A 7837-nucleotide genomic window follows, 5' to 3' on the forward strand; every position below is an offset into this window, starting at 1 on the left:
ATTAAAGAAGTGGTGAACCCTGGCAAAACAGCAAGATGAGGGCTCCCAGTTTTAAGGGAGATGCAGTTACATTAATTGAAACTAAAGGCAAAAATGCTTACATTTACAGGATATAAAAGGTTTATGGGTGGAGCTGCAATGGTGCTGGGGTTGTGGCCCTAGCCAGGTCCTTGGACCTAAGGAGACATAAAGTGGCCAATTCACAATCTCACATGTAGGGTATAAGGGATATAGTTGCACCAAGGCAATTGCATTAGTGAGTAGGTGGAATAATAAGGAGAAATTGTACCTAATCCTGCAGTGGTGCTAATGCACCAGGTACACAGTGCTAGCCAGATAGGAAAGACAAGTTTAGTTTGTATGAATGGTTTTAAGGATTTTTTTTTTTCATTTGAGATCTCTTTCCTCCATACAAAACAAACAGGATTATGTAGTGTTATATTTTCAGGATTCCTTGTCCCCACATTGAGCACTTGCCAGCTGTGTCAATATCTACAGACATATTAGGGATGGGAATATAGATGGAGTATAGGGTCATGAGGAAAAGAATGAACTGTGTGCATCTTTCATCCTTTGTACCATGATTCTCCAGCTTCAGTCCATTATTGCTTAGCCATAGGGGGCACATTGAAAGCTGGGAATGTTTTAGAAAGAAATGCTTAGTCTATGTTGTGGCTTGTTTGGATTTTTCTTGCGTGTGATCAGTTGTCTAATTTTACAACTGCTAGAAAAGGGGTCAATCAGACCACAAGTGACCAAGCAAAATACAAAATAAAGATATCTGGTAGTCTAACTTTTATTTATAGTTATTCATTATTTCTAGAGGAGCAATTTATTACAAAGTAAATTGCTGAGATTATCGAAAACAACCCCTGCCCTGGTAGAGTTTACGGTCAAATTTCCCTCAGAAGCCAATTAACATATGCGAGTACTTGGAGAAAAACAGAAACAAAGAAAAAATAGAAACTCCAAGTACCCTGATTAAAAATGAACCGAGGCACTGTACAACCATGCCACCCATGCTCCAAGTATTTTAGTGGAGGTTTTAATTATGCTGCTAACAACACAAAAGAAAAAGCCAGTCCTATTCCAGACCTGGATGGTCCTACTACTTTTTATTTTGCACACGTGGGACAATTGCACATTGCACTTTTCGCTCACTGCGAAGTTGAACTGTAACTCTTGCACATTATCATGCCAACTATTTGGCCATGGTTCTACATTGCACTACATACATATCAATTATTGCATTATTGTGTTCATTTATTTTTATCTTTTTATTCTTAACTTCTTATATTCTATATTATTCTAATTTGAGGTCATAAATAGTAGTCGTCTAAGCATTTCACTGCATATCATAATTGTATGACTGTGTATGTGACAAATAAAATTTGAATTGAATTGAAATTGATACTACTCCAAAAATACATGCTCTGTTTGTCATTTATCTAACTCTGTCCTACTGCATGTATAACATTAATACAAAGGCCTGTTAGCAAACTGATGCTGGCCTTGCCTAGTGACTGGAATAAAAACAACAGTTAAATCTAATAAGTATGTGCATTAACTTGGCTTGCTTTTGTTCACAAGCAATCCTCTAATTTTATAGCTTCTAGAGAAGGGGTTAAATGAACAAAACATGACAAGGAAAAATGATAGTGGTACAGGGATACTGGCAGCATAGCATTCAGATGGAAGTTCAAGTGGACGGTTCAAGTAGAATGCAATTTTGAGTTAATATTTAAGTTTGTTCAATTTGGAACATTATGTTTAGGGGTCGTTTATTTGTTTTAGCAGGGTGGTCATAGTATTAGGCAGGATATTGCAAACAAAATGTAAAGACAATTATTAATTAAAAGACAATTATTACATATCTATAACTGACCTTTTTTACTTTGGCATTCCCTTTTCATATAAAAGTAGATTTAAGGATGACATAATATTAAAAAATAGGTAATTCTTTTCTGGAAGAAAAAAGCATCCTGTTGTATCTCTGGTGGCAGTCCAGCAAGAAAATATGTAATGTTTAAGTGCAATCCATTCTAAGTGGGTAGAGCTATGTTCCCTTTTAGAGAGATGGGGATAGTTTCCAGGTAGGACCAGGATGGGTAGGAAAGTTCTAGAAATAGGTGGTCCTGTAGGCCTTGCTTAAGTGGAGGTGGAGCTTACCCTACTCACCTACTGTGTATACTGTATAAGGAGAAAGGGAAAACCTTATTTTTTCTATTAGCACCCTCTCACTGGAGGGGAGGAGTGGTTCCAGTAGCATCTGCCAGGAGCCCTCAGTAGGGATGGAGTATCCAAATCACTTGAAGTTCTAGAGAACTTGGCCCTGTGAATAAAGGACAGTTTACACAAGGCTACTCCTGCAATAGTGGGGGCATTAAGGTAGGACAACTTTAAAAGGTAGGAGAAAGTGATGATCCTTTCAACAATAACAAAACAGTTGGAGGTCCCCTCACATGAGAAGAAGACTTAAGGTGGCCATACACGTAAAGATCTGCTTGCCTGGCGAGGTTGCCTGGTGAGGTCGCGAAGCGAGCGGATCTTCTCCCTATATATATCGGGTGAATTCAGGCTAATTCGCTCGTTGGGCCCTGGGGACAAAAGATCAAATTAGAATGCCGGTAATAGGCGCAATCGGTTTGGGAACTGCATCAACGAGCCAGTGCGGTCCCCGATCCGACAAAATTTTTTAACCTGTCCGATCGATATCTGCCCGATTTCAGGTTAGATGTCAGTCGGCAGGCCAGTCATTTGTGCCCCTACATGGGCCGTTAAGCTGCCGAATTAGTCTAAGGGATAATATTGGCAGCTACAATCAGCCCATGTATGGCCACCTTAAGCCTAAGAGAGTTGGACACAAAATGGTACAGTAGGTTGTGGGTATGTCAAGTAAAGGATGTGGGTGTAGAATGTATGAACTCTATTACATAGCAGTGTTTTTTTTTACATATTCTTATTCAGGTTGCTATACCATTGAGCTTCTGGCATCACTGACATTAGAATTGTTAAGGTACTAATGCTCTGGTCGCTCCACTATCATTTCAGCTCTGTGACTTAATCATGCTCTTAGTGGCTACTTATTTTATAATTTTTTTTTTACTTATTTTTTTAGCTACATTTACTTCACATCAGGATCCATCATGTATCTTCAGTATAAATATATGCCGACTGATATTGTGTTTATACTTTTACCTCTTATATTATTGTATGGGGATTGTGAATACTGCAGAAATCTTACTATCTCACTAATGTTTTGTGTCCCCCACAGAGTGAACAACTACGTGGGACCTGGATTTCATATAAAGCAGTAACCTCGCTACTGGATCAGGAAAGCAAGCAACATGGTATTGGGAGTTGTAGAGAATAAAATATATAAAGCTATGACAGGATTTCTTTAAGTGGCAGCTAAAGTATAGAGAGCATTAACTGGAGGGGTTTCTGAGACTGAGGGCCATTTATTAGGGGCTTTAAAATGGTTACATAGAACAACATAATATTATATTATTAAAATAAGGGGTTAGTAAAGTTATAGTATTTGGAAGTATGTAGAAAGAAGACCATAGAGACATATGATTAAATGGAGCAATTGGGGCAATTATAGAGACAGAGAATATATGTTACAGTGAAATAGGAGTTATACAGTGAGGTTATGTCAGTGTTTCTTAACCTTTTTATTTCCTGGCACCCTTAATATTTTTGGGAATCTGTCTGGCGACCCACATATTGGTCAAGGGCAATGCACATGGGATGTTTTCTCACCCATTGTAAATAGGTGCTCGAAAATGCCCCATTATGCTTTTTTCCACAATTAAGTTATAGGAAAGTTTTATATATGTTGCATTTTGTAATTTTGGATATTTTCCCAGGGCAGGGACCACAAAATTCTCCATTTAACATTGCCTTAAGAATCCATTTTTTACCTTAGCTTTTAAGGTAGCTTTTACTGTATTTAAAATAATAATGGAAAAGCAGGCCCATTTTTGTGTCCTGACCAAAAAATACTTGGGTTATGTGGAGCAATAAGAAAAGTTATGCAAAATAAGGTTATATTGAGCTATAGTAGCAAGAAGATAGTGAGGTTATGTGGGCAACAGGAAACAGAGTACAGAGAGCAGTGATATTGTACAATAGAAGTTATATATAGAGAGAGATATATAGAGATATATAGCAATCAGAGATATTAATGGGATGATATGTATTTATAATTATGTCTGACGTATATGTCTGGTTTTATTAAACCAAGGGAAATTATTTCATTAGAGCAGGAAGTTCTAGGATTACAATTTTTTAAGCATTATAAAAGTTGCAGAAACAGTTGTATAAGAATTGTTCCCTAAAGACATATGGCAGTCAGTGTATTGAGTATGCAGCCCCCTCATGGAATAACTGACTTTTCTATGTCATTGTTATCGATCACGGACCTCCTACTAAATACTCATTCATCCATATCCAGTTCTTCTGAAAAGAACCACAGCTTACAAGTGATTTCAGGATTTTAAGGGGTCTGAAACAAAGGTTAATGGTTCTAATCTGTTATTTACTCTTCTTGGCCCGAGCCATTAATTTTAAAAATTACAGTTTATTGTAGTCTAGGTTGTAGCATTAATCTACTACTGTTATTCAGATACTAGTTCCTACAGGTGCTAGTATTTGTTTTCAAAACACGGGAATTGAAACACTAAAGCAAGTGAATGTACAATATGGTGTACAAGCTGTGAAGTAGCTAAAGGCTTTTGAACCCCCATAAATCTGTAGGAAGAGCCATAAACCCAGTAGGAATGTGTGTAAACACAAGCTAAACATCAGCAGGGAAGCATCTGCTCTAATGACAGGGGTAGAGCTGTATAGTGTATTCATGAAACTAATTGTCATTGTTTTACAGACATGCCCCAGTTCTGATTAACTTCCTAAAATAACAGGCTAAATTGAAATAATCCAAACCAAGTAACTAACATCTTGAGCTTTTGTTTTCTTACAATAGGTAACCAAAGAAATCAGCTCCTTGGGATAGAGGGAGCAAAGGCAAGTGGGAAGGAAGATCATCTTACACACGTGTTTTTTAACAAATGAGGAAGTTATTTTTATAACCATTGTGAAATGCCCCGTGAATCATAATATGGGCCTTGCAGCTATCAGTCTTTATAGAAAACAAAATGAAGCTATAGTGGTCCTATAAAGGGTAAATGTGGGTTATATTCCAATTATTATAGGTTTGTAAATAGAGTGGGAGACAAAAGTTACTTTTTTATGCATTTTCATAAATGAGAGCTATTGCTTAAGAGTGGTTGAGAATCGATTCCATCATTGCCAGTGAGCTTGTACCTCCTGCTGTGTGTACCCTCTACTGTGGCTTCATAAGGGTACAGTGTAGTCAGTCACAGCATAAAATGCCACTTGACAAGGTACAAGAGGACACAGGCATTTTTGCACCCTAACACACCTGCAGACAAAATAACACCTCCAAGTTACATTTGGATGGCACAAAAATAATATGGATTTCCTGTATCTATTCATATACGGGTTTAGGAACAGCACAGCTCAGGCTAGAATTGCCCATACAATATGCCTTGACCCCATAAAGGACTGCCTTGGTGCCTTACATTAGTGCTTTGTAGTAGTACAAAAGATAGGAATTTGGTAAAGTGAATCTACATCTTTTTCGTCAAATAAAAGACACGCAAAACCTACATATTTGTTTTTGTTACAGTTATTTTAATGTAAATAAAAGGCACAATGAGCTATAGACATGTTTCCCCAGGAAGTAAGTTTGTTGGCTCATGCCAACACAAAGGCCTAGTGACACAAGACTGTCACTGTCTGGGTCACTTTGTCATGCTAAGCACTGTAGCCTAATTAGACCCCTCTTTAGTCACTTATCTTTTGTGACCCCAAGTGTTAAACACACTGGATCAGACTGGAATCCAAATGGGAGTATAAACAGATGCTGAGGGTCTCATTGGAACTGATTAGTATTCATCAAAATGTGAGAGCGGCCACCAGTCCCCCTCCTGCTCTATGCAGCACTGAGGGAATGTGGAGGGGGCAATGTGCGTATTTAAGGATCTGGGAAAATATTGGGGCGGCGATGGAAATTGTTCTGGCAAGTATGGAATCTTTTTTTTATGAATAGCTTGAAACATTATGGCTCATGTATGGTTATAATTTTTTTATTTAATAAAAGCATTTTAAACCTGCTATTGTCGGCTGTCTTTATATGATTTGTCTGTCTCTGTGCCCCTCACAGACAGAGGAAAAAGACCCTTGCAAGCCCTTCCTTATGGAATAATTGTTACATGGTCTAAACGGGCTCATATTTTTCCTAAGGCCTGTGTGTATTTTCTTACTTCTCTATCCCCCAGGATCTCAGGCTCTCCTTCGTTGCAGCTGTCTCTTTGTGCTTCATCTCACTGCTCTATATTTGTCATTTCCAGCCTGTCTCAGGTTGTCTCCTACATCTCACCCTGTCTCTTCTATGTACTCTCTGTCTCAGCCTGTCTTCTAGTCAATCTTTTTCTCTCTCCCCCCTGTGTCTTTCACACTCATCTATGCATTTATTCCATACCCTCTGTCATTCCCCATTCTCTACTCTAATCTCTCCCCCGCCTCCCTCATTTGCAGGCGCCTCTTGCTGTGCACCTGCCCTCCCTCAATTCCACTCTCCCCCCCCACTCCTTCAGGAGCCTGAGAACAGGCAGGGCATTCGGCTCCCAGCACCTTTCAGATTCACTAGAGAAAGGGACTGTCCCTAAGGAGTGAGGTCTGCAGCCTGCCATTGCCTGGGACATCATATTCATGTACCCAAACACCATGGAGGGAGCCCAGCAAATGAGAGTACGAATATTTATTAGCACATTTATTATCACATGGGACACTTTACAAATGATAGTTGTATAGGAAACTGATCTTTCAAGGATCTTTTTGTTTGTCATCCCCTCCATTTCATACATGCCAACAATTTTCTTTAAAAAGGGAGACATATGAAAAGTAGGCGGAGCAGATTTAAGCTGAAATCCCTGCAGCATTTTGCCCATAAAGCTCATTTCACAACTTTCCCTATTTAAAAATGATTATTGGCTTACTTTCTATTACACTACACTACTGGTGTAGTGTAATAGAAAGTAAAACACAAAGAAAGATATTCTGACGTCTTTTAAGTAAATAAAAAATTTGTTGTAATAAAAGTGGATGTTCTAGTCCCGATGGGGACCGAAACGTAACGTTGGCTGTTCATGCATTTTTAATACACAATTGATTGTTTTTGGAATATAACTCGGTGTTGCTGGTCTTTTTTGGATATATATATATATATATATATATATATATATATATACACATCATTTTTCATTGTTTTAAAAAAAAAAAAAAAATGTAATAAAAGTCATTGGAGTCATTGTTGTAATAAAAGTCATTGGAGTATGTCTCATTTACTATATATATTAATATATATATATATATAGAGAGAGAGAGAGAGAGACAGAGAGAGAGAGGGGAGGGGGTAGTAGTAAAATCTATTAATGACTTTTGCACCTATAAAGTAGTAGCACAGAAAAAAATCACTTTTCACAGGGTATGCAGCTCTGCAAAGAGGTGTTTGACTGACGCCTAGTGGTACTAAATGTAACTACCACATTATGATTTACACAAAACCAGCTGAATGAGACATACGTGCTGACATACAGTATCAATACATTTGCTATCTTATCTCTACAGGGAAGCAAATATTTTAACTTCGTATTGTTAATCAGTGTCAGCACTGAAAATCACAAAAGCACAAAGCAAAATAGTTGAGCACATTTGGTATATAAGGGTACAGCCACACAGGGGGGCAGAT

At 38.0% G+C, this 7837-nt stretch overlaps 1 long non-coding RNA gene across 3 annotated transcripts in view; it reads left to right on the forward strand.

The window, feature by feature from the left end:
* LOC101731124 overlaps positions 1-6203 on the forward strand; it is a 62942-nt gene extending 56739 nt beyond the window's left edge. For all 3 annotated transcript variants that reach the window (XR_208222.4, XR_001169375.3, XR_001169374.3), the window contains exon 4: positions 3275-6203. This is a non-coding gene — a long non-coding RNA (uncharacterized LOC101731124). The remainder of the gene's footprint in view (positions 1-3274) is intronic.
* The last annotated feature ends 1634 nt before the right edge of the window (positions 6204-7837 follow it).

This window comes from Xenopus tropicalis, chromosome 1, assembly GCF_000004195.4.
Source record: "Xenopus tropicalis strain Nigerian chromosome 1, UCB_Xtro_10.0, whole genome shotgun sequence".
NCBI classification, from domain to species: Eukaryota; Metazoa; Chordata; class Amphibia; order Anura; family Pipidae; genus Xenopus; species Xenopus tropicalis.